Source organism: Nyctereutes procyonoides, unplaced genomic scaffold (assembly GCF_905146905.1).
Source record: "Nyctereutes procyonoides isolate TBG_1078 unplaced genomic scaffold, NYPRO_anot_genome, whole genome shotgun sequence".
In the NCBI taxonomy this organism is placed as follows: domain Eukaryota; kingdom Metazoa; phylum Chordata; class Mammalia; order Carnivora; family Canidae; genus Nyctereutes; species Nyctereutes procyonoides.
In genome coordinates, this window is record NW_026575042.1 from 41,526,964 (window position 1) to 41,546,978 (window position 20,015).

General features: G+C 33.5%; 1 pseudogene; it reads right to left on the reverse strand.

Moving 5' to 3' along the window:
• Positions 1–20,015, reverse strand: part of LOC129506966 (heat shock cognate 71 kDa protein-like) — a 60,582-nt pseudogene that overhangs the window by 1,114 nt on the left and 39,453 nt on the right.

Consider the following 20,015-nt stretch of genomic DNA (forward strand, 5'->3'; position numbering starts at 1 on the left):
ATCTAAATTTTAAAAAAACTTGAAAATAATGAAGGAAAACTTGATGAAGTGAGAAATTTGTATAGTATATTAACTTATCTAAAAATAAAGTATACATTCAAAGAGATTTTGGAATGTTAAATTATTTTACATGCATCAGGATTTTATGAGGTATACATTACAAGCTGCTATTAGCATTTGGCTAAAACACTTATGCCTCACTTCAAATGAATTAGGCACATTCACGGTTCTGAAGAACTGGCTTTTTTTGCATTTGCTGCAGCAAAACTGATCTGTAATGGAGATTACAGTTTATTCCTAAACATAAAATCAAATCAAAAATTTCTCAGTGGCTATCTCTAGAGATCACATTACTGCATAAACTTTGCTAAACTGGAACTCCACTTACCAGAATTTCCTTCCTTTTATTGGTAGGACAGACCATGTAAGAAATTTGCTCAGGATTTGGAAGGTGAAAGTGAAGCATTTGCCATGTTTACACTTGAAAATTCAGTGTAGTGTTGAATTTATTACAGGTCAAGTAAGTTATTAGGGATCTTCTGCTAGAGTGAGCAACCTTTCTGATTTAACCGAGATTATCCAAGTTTCTGTACTATCAGTCCCCTATCCTGGAAAGCCCCTCAATCCTGGGAAAATCAGGACAGTTGGTTGCCCTGCTCCTGGCTTATCTTTGTGAGACTCATCTCCTCCAGCCCAGGCTAAACTGAACTTGGACTAGACTTCTTTAGTTTCTCTGACACCTAGCATACTTAGCTTCATGAAGAAAGGCATCAGCTTTTCCAGCAGGTCACCTAATCATCAAAATTAGAAGCTGAAATGTAATAAAAGAAAGATGGGGGTTCTAGTTTGACCTTATTCTTTCAGGTTATCAGTGACAGTTTCATTTTGCCTTTGTTTCTTCCCACCTTCAGGTCTGTCTCTGTTTTAGTACTGCCTGCTCCACTGCCTACCTGGCTGCCTACAGACCCAGAAACATACACAGAAATAATAGTCATAGTAAACTGCTTACCCAACATCCATGACTGCATCATGTGAAATCTCTATAATACTTCACTCCATATCACTTCCCTGATTCTCTGCTTAATGATTGATATACCACCAAGTTTTTGTTCAGTCATCACCTAGAGAATAAATATGAATAGTTATTTTAGCAATAATAATAATTATTCCTTGGGACACCTGGGTGACTAGATGCTCATTAGTTGAGCATCTGCCTTTGGGATAGAGTTCTGCATCAGGTTCCCCACAAGGAGCCTGCTTCTCCCTCTGCTTATGTCTCTGCCTCTCTCTCTGTCTCTTATGAATAAAAAAAATAACATCTTTTAAAAAATTATTATTCCTTATATCACTATAGTATTATATATTTATTAAGTACATATATACATATTCTTCTATCAGTTACAAAATTGGAAAGCAGAACTTTTATTAATATATCCAATATAAGCCTGTGAAATTAAATGTCGCTTTTTTGTTATTAATAATTTATCCTCTCTAGAAGGTAATTAAAATGGCCATTTAGAAGGACATTTAGAATATACAATCTCTTCTACCATTTTCAAGAGTCCATGTGTATAACATGCACATAACATAATCACCTTATGTTAGAGAATCATCTTATGTTAGAAACTTCTGGCTTAACAGTTGATTTAACTTCTTTATTCCTACTTACCTGAATCCCAATCCAAGTTGACTAGATAGTTTTTTTGGGTTTTTTTTCTTTACTAGTAAGTTTAATTATATGGACGTAAGAAAGAATTTAGTCTTTACTGACTCAGAACATGAGTCAATATCCTTAATTTGAGACTTCTATGTCAATAACCTTATTTTAGGTTTGAGTATTTTTTTTCTTAGGCATTAATACTACACTTAAGTTGGACTTCTTTTATCCACTTTTATAACACAACTATTCAATAGTATTATTTTTTTTTCTGTTTTGGCTTCTCATTTGCCCTGTACTCTCTTCCTGCATGACTGTTGGCCTAAGTCAAAGTGCACCAAACTGTATAACCTTAAGGTCTCTCCCATGAGTCCTATAGTTTATCTTATGGCATCTATAAATGGTAGTATCTGTTTATATGACCTACACTTAAGGCCAGAATAAAGGAGAAACGTAATGTGTTACTTCAATAGATATAGAAAAATAATCGATAAAATTAAAACTCATTATACACACACACACACACACACACACACACAAACACACACGGAATACAAAGACTTACCTTAAACTGAAATTGTCTCTCAGAAATCAGAATTTGAAAAGGAAGTCAGCTATTACCATGTCAATTTCACAATATCCTGGAGGTACTGACCAGTGAAATGAGGTAAGGGAGAAAAAGAAGAAATAAAACTATTATTATTTTCAGAAGATATAATTACCTACATAGAAAAATTAAACATATCAACCACTCAACTATTCAAACTAAAAACAAACTTAGCAATGTTGATGGATATAAGATCAATAAATAAAATCAATTACATTTCTATATGCTAGCAGCTGAATTTCAAAATAAAGCTTGAGAACAGTATCATTCATAAATATGTCAAAAAACATTAAATGACGATAAATTTAACAAAAAGTATGCAATCGTCTACAAAAAAACAGAAAACATTATTCAGAGAAATTAAATGGAGAAACATGCTATTTTCATGGACTGGAACACTTAATATCATAAAGATGTTAATTATTCTCAAATTGGTCTATAAATTCAATGTAATCACAACCAAAATCATAGAAGGCTCTGTATATGTGTGTGTGCACATGCATGCACACACATGTGTTTGAATGTGTCAACTAACAAACATTCTAAACTGTACATGTAAAGGAGATGGAGCAATAATAGTCAAGAAAATTTTGAAGAAAAAATATAGCTAGAGGATTAACACTACTAGTTATCAGGAAATATTAAAAGTTATAGCAACTAAGATGGTTATTTTTAAATTCTAGACGAGAAGACCAATAGAACACCACAGAAGATATAAGAAAAGAACTACATATGTATAGTTACTTGATTTATTAAAAAAAAAGGGGGGGAGAGGGAGCTTGAAGTGCTTTGGATCTTTTCAGTAAGTAGTGTCATCAATTGGAAAAAATAAATTTTGGCAAGTCTATTATAGATACATGACAGTTCTAAGTTAGAAATCTAAAATAATACGAATTCTAAGAGATAATAAAGAAAAAAACCTTTATGATCTTGTAGCAGGGGAAAATTTTTAAACAGCAAATTGAAAACATGAACCATAAAGAGAAAATTTGGTAAACTGCATTACATTGAAATGAAGAGGTCCTATTCACCACACACACAAAATTAAGAGTGAAAAGCCCAACAAATAAATGTGAAAGATGTTTCTAATACAAATATTTGATATACTACTAGTATCCAGACACATAAAACACAAAGTGATATGAAAATGAAAGATAACCAATGAAAATATGAGCAAAAGACTTGAATAGACATTTCCCAAAGTCAAAATAACCAATAATAAAGCTCTCAGTCTCGTTATTTATCAGAAAATGTAAACAGAATCACAAGACACGATAATACACCCAACATGCTTATAACACTTACATGCTTACATAGTGTTGACTATGTGCCAGGTAATATTCTAAGTGATCTATATATATATATTAAGTTCACTAATCTCCAAAATAATATACTATTATAATCATCCCTGTTTTTCAGACGAGGGAACAAAGGCATTGGGTTAAGAAATCATTTAAGGTAAAAAAGCTACTAAATGAAGGAGTTGGTAATGAAAGGAGCTCTGCACTCAAGCCCAGGGGGCTGAGCTATGACATCCACATGCTTAACTATTAAGTTACACTGCTGTTCAAAGTAGACAAATATACATAAATTGAGTAAAACCTTTAAAATCTATAAAATCTTTTTGAAGAATAATAAACAAGATCTAACAACTCTAAAATATCCCTTATTTTTTTAAGTAGAAAGATATAAAATATGTTTCTCTGAGAATTAGTATATAATTTTAGTGAAATTCAAATTAAAACCTCATAGCTCTGTTTTATTTTGTTGGGAAATAGATAAAAGTCATCTTAATGTTAATAAGAAATAAATCATTAGAATAGCCATGAAAAGTATGAAATAATGAACAAATGACTTGATAATGAAGAACTGGAGTTACTAGACAACAGAAAATTTTATAAAGACACTCTACTCAAATGAATATGACATTGAACTACTCAGTAGGACAAATAACTGGACTAGAAGGGAGAAACTACAAATAGAGAATTTAATAGGACTATAGTAGACAGAATCTAAGACCTCCCTCAAGTTTCAATCTCCAAGTATATTCCCCTCCCACAGGGTTTAAGCTGAACTTGTGAAAATGGCAAGATTTCATTCCCATGACTGGATTACATAATATGGGAAAGGAATTTTGCAGTAACTAAAATTTTTCATCAGTTGATGCTGAGTTAAAATCAAAGGACATATTATCATCTGTGAGTCTAGCCTTTCAGGCCAACTCTGCTGGGAGAGATTGGAAGTGGATAAGACTATCTTGCTGCCCTGGAAGCAGGAAACAGACACGTTGATAACTGCCTATTAAGGAAGCCACATGTCAAGAACCTGAGAATGGTTTTCAGGAGTTTAGAACAATCTCCAGGTGACAGTTAGGAAAAAAATGGTGACCGCTGTCTTATAAATGTAAAGAATGAAATTCTGCTCTAAACCAGTAAGCACAGAGAAGGATTCCATGCCTCAAATTACATCAAGGTCCCAGCCAACACATTGATTGCAGCCTGATGAGACCCTAAGCAGAGGAGTAGAGTAGCTAATTCACGCCTGGACTCCTCACTCACAGACTTTGACATAATAAATATGCATAATTTAAGTTGCCCAATTTTTAGTAACTTGCTATGCAACAATAAAAAATGAACATAATGACAAAATTGAGATTTTAATACAACATACAAAGTTTTAATAAATTGTACTAAAAAATTATCGTATCTGAAAAGATAAAAATTTGAGCCTTATCTCCTACCATGTTTAAAATATATTTAGAATAGGGCTCAGCAGTTTAGTGCTGCCTTCAGCCCAGGGCGTGATCCTGGAGACCTGGCATCGAGTCCCACGTTGGGTTCCCTGCATCAAGCCTGATTCTCTCTCTGCCCCCCCTTTCTCTCTCTCTCTGTCTCTCGTGAATAAATAAATATTAAAATATATATATATATTTAAAATACTATAATAAAACTGTAAAAAAGAATACTAAAAGGACGCTTTATGCACAATTTGACTGGGGAAATATTCTTAACTAAGAGAGTAAATCCAGAATGTATAAAAGGAAAAAAGAGATATATTTATCCAAATAAGTGTTTAAAATCTTTGCCATGGCAAAAATTATAATCAAGTTAATAGGTGAGATTAGACTTAAAAAATATTTACAAAACATAGTATCAAAATGTGATTAATAGGCAAAATATATATTGAACTCATAAAATAAAAAGAAAGTCAAAACTTAATAAAAATGGGCCAAGGAGAAGAAGCAATTAACAAAAGATCAATAAACATAACGAACATTCTAACTCACTATAAGTCAGGGAGACAAAAATAAGGAAACATGTTACTTAATCTAGCAAAAAAACACATTTTTTTTAAGGCATAAAACCTAATGCTGGTAACAATATAAGGAAAACTTATTCTCACTGGTTAGTAATGTAGATTGTTCTAGTCATTTTGAAAAAGCAAACTAGCAACACCTCGTAAAACTTCAGGACACATCAAGCTCACTCCTGAGAAACTAACTTTAAAAAACAAAAGTACCCACCTGTAAGCATATACATAATCAAGGATATAGGTGACTGAATTTTATTAATGTGCTATTTATTTTTTACATCTGACTTCTATTACTGTTATAATTTGGAAAACTCAAGTAAGGAATACCATTAGAGAAAGAGAATGAGAATAAGAATGGCTGGTATTTCTGCAGTACTTAATATATGCTAGCCACTATAAACATTTTATATATATATATTAATTCATCTTTTCAATAACCTTATAAAGTACTAATATTGCTTTGAAATATGAGCTGTTCAAAAATGCACATCTAAATAGCAGCGAATATGAACCCAGGCAAAAAGTAATTGATTTCAAAGCCTTTTAACTACTCATAATCTACATAATACTGTACTACAAGCAAAAGATGAGAAAAGAACCCTTTAAGAACCCCAAAACAGATTGCTAGAAATCTAGCATGATAGTTGACATGTTTTTATGTAACTGTCTTGTAAGACATTAAACTGGAGGATTTGAAGACAGGTATCTGTGTTACAAACATGAAAAGTCAAAGATGCTTTCTAAAATGAACTTTTATTTCCCCAGTGTACAGCATGTCTATGTCAAAAAGACAAAAGCAAAAATTAATAACTTTTATACAAATCTCTGGAAACATGCTAAATTTAATCTGGCTATCCCTCCTGTCTTAGAAAACTGAGAAGTGAGATTAGTGTTTAGTATGACATGGGTTTCTTATAAATGTACTGGCTGTCAACTTCTCCAGCTGGAAAATCTAAAGAAATAAACACAAACTGAACACAGTAATAAAATAGAATCTCTTAACATTTTATCTTGAAGTATTTTGTAAATAAAATTTAGAGTATATCTTCAAATTTATATGTAATCATGATCTTTAAGAAAGAAATGGATAGTGTGAAATCTGTGTAGACTTACATAATGACACTTCCCCCCAAAAAATAATTAAGCAAGTTTATCTCAAAATGAAATTTCAACACAGCATCAAATCTTTGATGATCATTTAATGCCAAGGGATACTTTTCTTTATTAAAAATGATTACTCAGGCATGATTTTAATAATCTATCTAGTAAAAAGTATAAACCAAAATTAAATTCCAAAGCTATTTGCATATCCTTCCATGTTAATGTCAGGGGAAGAGTAACAAGCTAAAAAATATTTAAAATCCTATTCCAACACAATGCTCAATTTTCCCTCTTAATAATATTTGTTAGAAGAAATTCTCTGCTACTTCTCTGCTACCTTTCATGCTAGATGTATTTTTAAGACAAGCAGTGAAATTTTATCTGTTCTCTCTGGGGTATCTTCAAGCACCCTCAGGAGAGAAATTCCTAGAGAGAGAGCATCAAATTCTATCTAAATGTACATCATTATCTTCTCAAAGTTCATTCCTCAAATTGGTTTAGGTATTGGAGTTTAATGAATAAATTCATTCCTTTCTAAGGAAATGAAATAATTATTCCCTTGGCTGAAAACAACCTCACATCTGTTTTGCTACTAAGGCAACTAATATTTAAAAATTCTAAAGTTTGGTAATTTTTAAAGCATCAATAAATGAGCATCAAGCCACAACAGAGGAAAAAATCCACTTGTCAACAATTTGATCATTCCTTTCTGGTAGAATGTCTGGACTCTACTTCGGAGGTATTTAATTATAGTTATAGAAGAGCCCAGCTCAGAATTGCTACACAGCAAGGAGAGAACTCCTCACCATTCCAAGAAATTCATCCCGGTCTTTTTAGCTGTGACATGTGTTTCCATCAACACCAATTACTACAGCAGCAATCGGTGAATAGGGGAATGGTATCAGGACACGCTGATTGTTATGTTGGATCACATGGGATTTTTTCATATGTAAGGAAGACAGAAAAGAGGAAACAGAATTAGAACTTTTATCAGGAAACGAAATATCTATCCTTCAACTCGGCTGCTGCACAGACAGGAGGCCTTTCATCTGTGTTTTAACAGCTCCTTCCCAGGGGCCTCCCCCCTCCCCAGTTTCAAAGGAATTTCCTGTCTCACAGCAACATCTGCACCCAACATCTCCCAATGGCCATAAGTCAGCATTTCCAGTTGATTGTGTTTGTGACTCTTTACATCTCTTGAGCACCCTACTGTCCACACTCTCCAAATTAGCTCCAAAGGCCCCAATTATCGTTCCTTTAGGGTTCTGGGTATAACGTTCCACAGGTTTTTAGTGATCTGCCCCTAAAATTATCTTCCCATAGGCCCTATTATTTCAAATGTGTGAAAACATGCTCTTTTGTATTTACTGTGTCATAGCAGAATACCTCTATTGCTTAAAGGTATCCTATGGCTAATGCAGAACTAATCACTGGAGTTTAGATATTACAAAGACATAACATAGTGGTGTTTACTAGACTAATAAGAATTGTACTTCTTTAAAAGAAGTATGTATAAAAGTGATCACTCAGGGGATCCCTGGGTGGCGCAGCGGTTTGGCGCCTGCCTTTGGCCCAGGGCGCGATCCTGGAGACCCGGGATCGAATCCCACGTCAGGCTCCCAGTGCATGGAGCATGCTTCTCCCTCTGTCTGTGTCTCTGCCTCTCTCTCTCTCTCTCCCTGTGTGACTATCATAAATAAATAAAAATAAAAAAAAGATTTAAAAAAATGATCACTCAGGAGACAGTTTGCCATCAAATAATTTACTTAGTGGGCTAAGGCTTCTATATAACCTCAAAGAATATAGTAGAAATACATGATTATCATGGATACACTGCTTTCTAAATTTTAGTCTGATGCCTGGTGTATTCTAGATATTAGAATGTGATCTACAGCATATCACAAAGGCAGGCTTGGATCCCCATTAGGCTCTGGCTGCTTTAAACAATATATATTTTGGGAAGTGAGGTAAATTGGTCATTAATGGCCATTTCTTCCAATAATTAGTTCCTCCTCTAGATCAAGACTCCTGATCTCACAGAAAATTATGTTACTCTGACATAAAACAACTGTTCTCAAAGGGAGAGAATCAAAATAAAATAAGAAGGTGAAACTTGAAAGCCTAGCCCACATCACAGGTAAAATTTTCAAAATAAAGAAGAAAATAAGGGGAAGGAATATGATATTAAATCTTCTCATGTTGTGAAAGACTGCCCTCAAGTTACTAAGAATGCTCAAAAACATGGGACATTTTTTAAAACAAAAATTATTGCCATCATTTAGACTGTAAACAAAGGCATCTTCTCATTCTCCATAATCCCTTCCCACTTGATGACTACTTGAATTTTTCTAAAAAAAAGGCATAAATCAGTAAAAGTAGGTGTCTTGAGGAATATTTATAAATACGTATTTATGTACACATATGTTCAACTTTATCTGTGAAAAGGGAGTTCTTTATCAATACTGCTCTTTAAAATAGAATTTAGAAATAACAGTGAAGTTGGGTGCTAAACTCTCTATATCACAGGGAGTTCTGTCTACAATTACAAATAGGTTCCTGCAAGTCAACAGTAAACATTTAGCCCTGTGTAGGACTAAAGATAATTTACAAGCCAAAGTCTGTAACTTTTCAGAGGCCATATTTAATGGTTACTTGATTTCCAGTTAAGACTTGCTTTAGGTATATGAATTGTTGGGTATGAACATTATCATGGGACATTATTTAAATTAGCAGCAATTTAAAACTTAGTATCAAATGTAGGCTTCTGCCCTTTATTTTATTCATCAAAACGATCTAATAGATTAGATCAAACTTTTAAGCACACATCCTCCAGAAGTTGCAGCTTGACAAGCCACTTCTGCCTTGGAATACTAGGAGAAACCCCTTTAATGCTCAGATATATATGAGAACATACAAATGGACAGATTGGGTGGCCATGGGGTGGGGCGGGGAAGAATGGGGAGGGTTAATAAAGTAGGGTAGAACATATTCCTCCTTCTCTTTTGCTCAAAACGAATAGACTCCAGAGACAAGAGATATACTGAGCATGTATATGTCACATATATGACTTTTTGGTTCTCTGGATAAATTGTTTGGGAAATGTTAGGAAATGAAGAAAAATAATGACCTGGTAACAAAGCTGCTTTTATTTGTCCTCTGTCCTCAAATATACTTGAGGACAAAATAGAACAATTAAGAAATATTAACTGTGTCCTTGAAATTCAAATCATGAGATTCCACTGCTATTAAAAAAAAAAAAAAGCTATATGTGAAAAAGGGATTCTTCTCCTCAACTTAAGACACTTCATAGCTATTAGTATAGCACACCTCCTTCTTTCATTGGATTAGTATACCCCATGCACTGTTAGCTGTTTAATCCATAAAAAATGCTGGACCTTGTCATTTGCAACAACCTGGATGGAACTACTGGTATTATGCTAAGTTTGAGAAGACAAACCTTGTAAGACTCTTAATTAAAATAAAATGAGGGTTGCTAAGAGGGGAGGTGGGGGGGGATGGGGTAAGTGGGTGAGGACATTAAGGAGGGCACATGATGTAATGAGCACTGGGTATTATGTAAGACTGATGAATCACTGACCTCTACCTCTGAAACTAATAATACTTTATATGTTAATTAATTGAATTTAAATTTTTTAAAGTGCTAGACAGGGCCTCTGAAATATAAATTAAAGGAATGTTTACATATAGCTCATTCCTTGGTCACATAGGGTATGAGATGTATCCTCTTTAACAAATTTTTAAGTGAGCAATATTATTCATTTTAAGTACAATATGTTACAGTAGATCTCTAGAACTTTTTCATCTTGTAGTATTGAAACTTTACATCCATTTAACAACTCCCCATTTCCCCCTCCCCCAACTCCTGGAAATCACCATCCTCCTTTGTGTCTCTATGAGTTTGACTAGTTTAGATAGCTGATACAAGGGCAGCCCAGGTGGCGCAGCAGTTTAGCACCGCCTGCAGCTCAGGGTGTGATCCTGGAGACCTGGGATCAAGTCCCATGTCAGGTTCCCTGCATGGAGCCTGCTTCTCCCTCTGCCTGTGTCTCTGCCTCTCTGTCTCTCATGAATAAATAAATAAAATCTTTAAAAAATAAAAGTTAGCTTATACAAGTAGAATCATGCAACAATTGTCCTTGTGTGACAGGCTTATATTATTTAGCATTATGTCCTCAAAGTTCAGACACGTTGAGGCAAATGACAGAATTTTCTTCTTTTTTATGGCATAATGATACTTCAATGTATGTATATACCACCTCAACGTGGTATATACATAAATTGAAGTGACCATTGGTCATTGAAGTGACCAAATATACCATATGTATATTTTCTTTATCCATTCATCCATCAATGGGTATTTAGTTTGTTTTCACCTCTTAGCTATTATGAATAATGTTGCAATGAACATGGGAGTTCTTGAATATATATCTCTTGAATCAGTTGCCTGCTGGCTTGGCCTATGAATTTTAGACGTAGCAGCCCTCATACCCACAATCATGTGACTCAATTCCTTAAATCTCTCTTTCTTTGTCTTCCTCTCTATCTCTCTCCCTCCCTCTCTCCTTCTCTTCCTTTCTCCCTCTCTCACTCCCTCCTTTCTCCCTCCTTCCTTCCCTCTCATAATGTATTTTACTGGTTGCCTAGAAAACCCTGACTAATGCAGTAAGAAAATGAAAAGACAAATCAAAGACTAAGAGAAAGCTTTTGCAAATACAAACCTGGCAAAAAAAAACCTTTACTGAATCTACATAAAGATTTTTTAGTTTTGAGAATTAAGAAGAGAAACAATCTAGTGGGCAAAAGATTTGAGCAGATGTTTCACTAAAGAATATATATGAATAGCCAATATGGGCTAAAATAGACACATAAACACATAAAAAAGTACTCAACATAGTCATTAGATAAACACATTAAAATCACAATTAGATGCATTTCTGCATCTACTTCAGTGGCTAAAATTTAAAACTGACAATACTAAGATAAAGATTTGGAGCAACTGGAGCTCTTGTACATTGCTTTTGAGAATGTAAATGGCATGGTCACTTATATTATGACCATACACCCACCATAGGATCCAGCAATCTCACTCTTACCAAGGAAATTAAAAACATATGTCTAGGGGCACCTGAGTGGCACAATTTGTTAAGCAATTGACTCTTGGTTTCAGCTCAGGTTGTGATATCAGGATCGTGAGATCTAGGCCTACATCGGGCTCCATGCTCAGCATGGAATCTGCTTAAGACTCTCTCTTCCTCACTACTCTACCCTAATCTTGCTCTTTCAAATCAATTAAAAGATCTTCAAAAAATTATGTCTACATAATGACTTACAAAGAAGTGCTTCAGCATTTTCATTTCTAATTACTCAAAACTGGAAACAGTCCAAATATCCTTCAACTGATAAATGGATAGATGATTTTGATATATCTTCACAATAAAATACTACTCAGCAGTAAAAAAAAAACAATGAATTACTGATACATGTAACAGCTTGGATCAATTTCAAAAGCAGTATACTGAATGAAATTTTAAAAGACACAGAGGCTACATACTAAATGATTCTACATTTGTGACATTCACAAAGAAGAAAAGTCATTGATACAAAGATCAGGAAGGTGATTCTGGTGTGATGGAAACATTTCTTTACTTTGAATGTAGTGGTTATTCCTCTATATATGTTTATGAACACCAATCAAGCTATACAATTAAAAGTTATAAATCTTATCTTAAAATTATCCTTTAATAAAGTTGACTTTAAAATAAGATAAGAAAAAAAATAAATAAATAAAATAAGATAAGAAGGGTTTAATTCATCAAAAAATTTCTACAAATGTGGCTTTGAATAAAGGCTAAAATTGAAATTAGGAGCAATTGCAATTGCTGTGTTCTCTTAGCAGTGTTAAATATTAAAGAAGGCTCCCTGGAAATGGGACCTTTATAGCACTGAAATTCAACTGTTTCTAAAACTAAAAATCAATTTGATCATAAATTTGGGAGCTTGCTACTCTACCTCATATTCATATTCAACACATTGATAATTTTAGACCAAAAAAATTTTAAGCTTAAATAACGTGACAACTTGAAACATTAATTCCAAAAAGTTGATATTCAACGAAAATAAAACTTAAAATCACTGATATAGAGAGAACGAGATAAAATATACAGACTTTTTAACGTAGATAAAAGCAAATATCAGAGTACAACAATAGTATTCAATTTTTAACCTGGTTCTTTATATAAATTATTAGGTAGAAAGAGATAAACAACAGAAAAATGAATGTGCCAGGAAATCTCTATTGAATATATAATTTTGATTGTATTTAAGATGTATAAATAAATATTACTTTGTTTTCTCTCCTTTTAATAATAGAAATATTTATTTTGCCCTATTTTTTATTTTAATAACATTACTATATAAATTTAAGCTCTTCACCGTGAGTATAATCTCAACCCTATATTCTTTAAAGTTCCCATACATACATATATATTTTAAATTCTATAATATTCTATAGTATTTTATAAATTGCTCTTTTTCAAAGATTTTATTTATTTATTTTTGAGAGATACAGAGAGAAGCAGAGACATAGACAGAGGGAGAAGCAGGCTCCATGCAGTGAGCCTGATGTGGAACTCCATCCTGGGACTACAGGATCACGCCCTGAGCCAAAGGCAGACTCAATCGATGAGCCACCCAGCATCCCTAAAAATTGCTTTTAACAAATAAAACTTCCAAATAATTTTTTAAATTTTTTGTTATTTCAGTTTTAATTTATTTCAATAGCTTTAGTTAAATGAAATGCAAAATAAGCAAAACCAGCTCCAACCTTTTTATTTTTCTGAGTGATGCTGTCACCATAATTCTAATCATTTTAATGTTGTCTTTTGGGTTCTATGCCCAAAGATACCTAAAATCTGAGGATTTCCCCCAGCCAATACTTCATATAAACATTTTTCTCATCCCCACTATCATGGCCCTAACTCAAGCCCTTATTAACTCTTAACTGGAAAAGAAATCAGTGTCCTCCTGCCTGTTTTCCTGCTGACTCTCACACTATTACTGAACATCTTTCACCTTTCTGATTTTTTTTATCTACTTAAAAATCACTTGGTTGTTAATGTTTAGAGAAATCAAATTGAAACTGATTTGCATGTTATGCAAACCTCTGACCAATCCATTTCCATGTTATCTTTAACAGTATCCTTCTTTTCCCAGGACTACCGATGTCTTAGTCTTCTCAAGCCACTATAACAAAATACACAGATTGGGTGCCTTAATTTACAAAAATTTATTTCTCACAGTTTTGCAGGCCGAGAAGTCCAAGATCAGAATGCCAGTCAACTTGGTTTCTGGAGAAAACTCTCTTCTTAGCCTATAGACAGTCAGCTTTTTGTGTGTGTCCTCACATGATGCGAGGGTAGGGAAGAGGATGATGGTTCTGACGTAAGGAAGACAGACACACTCACACAGAACAAGCGTTAGCTCTCTGGTGTTTGTTTTTTGTTGGATCAGAGCCCCATCCTTGTGGACTCATTATCTCCTTTATAAGCCTTATCTCCAAATATAGTCACATTGAGAGTTAGGACTTAAGCATGTGAATTTTGAGGGAACACAATTCAGTCCATGGCACCAAGAAATGCATTTTAAACTTTTAACCACAGATACTGTGTGTCAAGGCTTGAACTTTTCCCTTCTTTTTTTCTCAAATTTTCTCCACTTTTTTCTCCACTTTTTTCACCCTACAAGATTTATCCTAATCTTTCCAAGACCTATAATCATCTTCTGACTTCCTCTGTTTTAAAAGTCCTACCCTTGGGATCCCTGGGTGGCGCAGCGGTTTGGCGCCTGCCTTTGGCCCAGGGCGCAATCCTGGAGACCCAGGATCGAATCCCACATCGGGCTCCCAGTGCATGGAGCCTGCTTCTCCCTCTGCCTGTGTCTCTACCTCTCTCTCTCTCTCTCTGTGACTACCATAAATAAATTTTTAAAAAAATCAAAAAAAAATTTTTTTTAAAAATAAATAAAAGTCCTACCCTTCTTTAAAAGTCTTGCTTAAATGATCAAGATACTTGGACCATTTTTCTAGTTTTATTAATAAAGTGACAGAGCAAATTGAGCAAGTTACTTAACATTTCTGCTTATTTTACTATTTTTCAAATGAGAATGATAGATCATTTCTGAGTACCTACTAGTCTATGAGTTTATGATTCTGCATAAAGTTTTCTCAAATGGCTCCCATGAGCTTTATCTTTGTTGCCTACTACTTTACACTAAAGTCCTGTGATTTTAGATCCCAGCCTATCTTTCCCTACATTCAAGTTAGCTGTCTGTATCTTGTGTATATTTGGTGAATTCCTTGTAGGCGATGACCTTTCAGCCTCTAAAGCATGTTTTTTTGGGCTCCTTCCTCCAAAATATCAATACATACTGAATTATTTTTAGTTCCTAGAGTAAATTTTAACTCACAAATGAAGGCCAGAAACTACTGATAATCAGACAAGTTACCACTTAATATTGATATGTTATAACAATGCCAATCACAGGTGTTGGGATTTATTTCAAGATGTTAGGAATGCAGTGGGCAGCGAGGAGAAAGACAATTTTCCAATTTTCCAGATGATAGCATAGGCACAATTTTATCAGTGACACCCTTCAAGATAGCAACAGAGCTGAAATGAAGAGTGAAGTAGCCTTTCCATTGCTTTTCCAATTGTTTCACTTTTGCCTACTAAGGAGTTGAGTTTATACACTTAATGAAATATCTGTCCTAATTACAACACATGTAATAATTTTTAGTTAAAAAAATTATTATTTTGCATATTATTTACTGAAATATGAAATAGATCTATATAGTGAAGTATAAAATTAAATTGCATGTAAGAACATAAGTTTAAAAAAAAGAATATCAGAAAAAAAATTTTTAGCATTCTCCTTAGAACATGGTCTCTCCAAAATGGCATATTAGCTTCCAAAATGGTAAACATAATGACAGAAATCATAGAATAGAGACCAATACAACAAAAGACAATAAATAAATAAATGCAAATAAAGAGTATCAAAAAGACCATAATAACAGGTCAAAATATTAGCAGTTCAAAAAATTAAATAAAGAGCAAAAACTAAGAAATAATAAATACATTAATAATGGTATAGAATTTTAGGGATGAAGCAAGATAAATTACTTAGTAAAAAAGATTCCTAACTAGGAAAATAAAATCTTACGTAAACTCAACTAAGAAGACAATAAGATGATTAAATTGATCCTTTAGTTTCAACTGCCTATTTTATTTTTATTTTTATTTTTTTTAAAGATTTTATCTATTCATTCCTGGAGACACACACAGAGAGAGAGAGAGGCAGAGACACAGGCAGAGGGAGAAGCAGGCTCCATGCAGGGAGCCGGACGGGGGACTCGATCCCAGGTCCCCAGGATCACGCCCCGGGCTGAAGGCGGCGCTAAACCGCTGAGCCACCAGTTCTGCCCTCTACTGCCTATTTTAAAATAATGGTTTGGTTTTAGATGGAGTTCAGCACTATTAGACTGATCAATCACAATTTGTCATTGTCTGCTTTAATATATCCTACATATCTAAATGAAGGCATACTTTCACAGGCTAAGCTTACAAACTTAGTATGTACTCTTTAAGATAACTATGAACTTGAAAAAGGAGGATATGGTTTAGAATTGCAGCAATTCCACTTATTTATTGAAGCTCTTTGGATAGTTGGTGGAAAGGGAATAATTCTCCATCATTTTTATAGAGACTAAATGAGTATGCATCCATAAAGGAATTTAGGAGAACGTATACCACATGTATGTATATTAATTATTAAATATGATCTTGAGATTAAACACTATATTTTCTAATTATTTATTTTTTTAATTATTTATTGGAGCACCTGGGTGGCTTGGTTGGATAAGCATCTGCCTTCGGCTCAGGTCATGATCTCAGGGTCCTAGGATCAACCCCCAAGTCTGGCTCCCTTCTCAGAAGAAGCCTGGTTCTCCCTCTCCTGCCTGTTCATTCTTTCTCTTGCTCTCTCTCTCTCTCAAATAAATAAAACAGAGAGAGAGAGAAAAAAAACACATGGGGGGTGGGGCAAAGGGAGAGGGAGCAGCAGACTCCCTGCTAAGCAGGGAGCCCAACACAAGACTCAATCCCAGGACATTGAGATCATGACTTGACCCAAAGGCAGACACTTAACTGACTGAGCCACCCAGGCGCCCCTTAGATTTTTCATGTTTGAATGAAGACAAGTGTAAAAAGACATGTTAAATTAAGTTAGATTTCTTTTATGAAATAATTACATCATTTTGTCCATTTTAAGTGTTTACAAATGCCACAGTAAAAATAATTTTTACTCAAAAGAACTTCACAAATGAATCTAATATCTCAGGGACTAAGCAATGTCATCTATAATTATAGGCCTGCAAATGCCATTTATATTTCTTAACATTTTCTCCAAATGACTGATTATCCAAGGCAGGCAATTAAAATCACTATTTTCTTCAAAGGAGGTAAAGCAACGTGGATTCCTCATGATGCTATTTAGCTCTTAGAGTACACAACACTTACCTAATTTATCTGTTTCTAAGCCACTGGCAAATGATTACAAGAGGCCGGGCTAGTTTTTTTAGTTCCATAGCATCATTAGTTACAACCTTCATTCATCATGACTAGGAAATTGACATAGTGAAAATCTCTTTTATGTAATCTCTAAGGAATTCTAGAATGGATGAGATGTCAGTGGAAGACAACTTGAATTTCACAACAGAGTTTTATTTGTAATCTGTACTATGTATGATGAATGAGTTTATATGAACATCTTTTAAAAAGATTACAAATATTTGAGTGAAACCAGATATTGAGTTGTAGAATGTATTTTGGGGAATAATTTTATTCTTTTAGTGTGATAGGCTTGATCTGCCTCATTCATCAGTAGCAATCCATTCAAATTATTCTATTTGAATGTCTGTTATTATTGTTACATTTTAATGATATCTGCTAGCTGCAGTGACTGAAGTAACTATACACATTACTTAATTTGCTCCTCAAAATAATACTTAAGAATAGTGAATACTGGAGAGTCTGGGTGGTTCAGTTGGTTAAGCAGCTGGCTCTTGATTCAGCCCAGGTCATGATATCTGGGTCCTGGGATGAAGCCCTATATCTAGCTTAGTGCTCAGTATGGAGTCTGCTCATCCCTCTGCCCCTCCACATGCTCTCTCTCTCTTTCTCATTCTCTCTAAAATAAATAATTAATATTTTTAAAAAAAGAACAGCCAGTATCCTGACAATTTTACAAACAAAAATGAGGCTGGTGAAGTTGGTTAATACATTCAAAGTTAGCCAATGAGTAAAAGTGGGTGAGATATATATTGGGATTTTTTTTTAATTACAAATATATTTTGTTTACTAAAGTAACACCACCACCTACTATATTTATTTAAAAATATTGAGTGTCAAACATATGCTAAACATTAAAGCTTCAAAAATATATAGCAAAGCACTTATTCAAGTATACAATGTAATGATAAGCAGACTTTTTATTAATAAACTTTATTAAGAATACTTTTATATTTATAGAAAATTTGCAAAGGTAGCACAGTGTTCCGTATAACCAAAACTCCATTTCTCCATTATTAACATCTTATATTAATAAAGAAACACTGATACATTATCAAAACTAAATTCCATATTTTATTCATATTTCCTTAGTTTTTACCCAATGTCCTGTTTGTCTTAGGATCCTATACAAATACTGTATTACATTTAGTCAATATATGTCTTCCTAAACTCCTCTTGGTGTGACAGTTTCTCAGGTATTTCTTGATTTTGATGACAATTTTGAGGAGTATGGATCAAGTATTTTGTAGAATGTCCCTCAACTGGGATTTATCTAATGTATTTTTTCTCATTATTAGACTGGAGTTAGGGGTCAGTTTAACCCATTCAGTCTGTTATAACAAAATGTCAGAGACTAAGTAGCTTAGAAACAAGATTTCCAGTCTTATGAACAAAAATTTATGTCTCACAAATTATGCAAGTTCAAGATCAGGATGCCCATATGGTCAAGTGATAGTTCTCTTCTAGGTTGCAGACTTTTCATCATAAATTCACACGGTGGAAGGGGCTACAGAGCTCTCTGAAGCCTCTTTTATAAGACACGAGTCCCACTGAGCCCTCATGATTTAAGCACCTCTGAAAGGCCCGACCTTTGAAAGTAATACAATTACCTTGGGAATTTCAACAAATGAATTTTAAGAGGATATAAACTTTCAAACCACAGCAAGAGTTTTCGGAAAGTATGATCACAGAGGAAAAGGGCCATTTCGTCACATCATATCAAAATGACTTATTACTATCACTGATACTGAGGTGATTACTTAGCTAAACATAAATTTTTAAAAATAATTAAAATCAATGTGATAAATATTCAAAATAGATGCCTGAACTAAGAGACAGATAATGAGAGTAAGTGAAATGCAAATGTTTCTCGAATCTATATACATTATTTGTTCGCTTATTGTAACTTACTGAATAAAAGATATGACAATCTCCTCATATTTATGAATATCTACTTCTTAAAATTCTGATAATTTTTTGGCTTTATATATTTTGAGCTTATATTAGCCTAATGCACATTTAGAATTGTTTCCTGATGAATTAACATTTTAATATCATAAATTGTACTATACATCTATTAATATTTTTCTTAAAGTATACATTTTTATTTATATAATTACTTAAGCTTACTTTGATTAGTATTTATAGCATATATAGCTATTTTAGTTCTCTTACTTTCTACCATTCTGTATTGTTAAGTTTGAGCTGTATCTTTTGAAACTAGCATACAGTAGTGTTTTATGTGTTACCTAGTCTGTGAATTATTGTCATTTAATTGTGATGGGAATATTTAATGTAATTATTCATAGATGGGAATCTGTGTATACTACCTTAGCAAGTGCTATATATCCCTTCTTCTCCATATCACTTTTTTGTCTACTTTTTTCCTACTTAGCTATAAAATTCTAATTATTCCATTTTCTCCTGTATTTGCTTGTTACATAAATTATTTTACTAAAATTGTGCTTATAACTCTAAAGATGAAAACGTACATCTTTTGATACATCAAAGGTTAATTTTACCTTATGTAATTACCTTTTTCACCTATATGTTCCTGTTACCCCTTACCTTACTTATATGCTATCGTTGCATGCACTTTAATTCTAGAGATTTTAAACCCCAAAGACATTATCATTGTTATTGCTGTTGTTTATCAAGGCAATATTCATTTAGATTTAGTTTCACAATTACT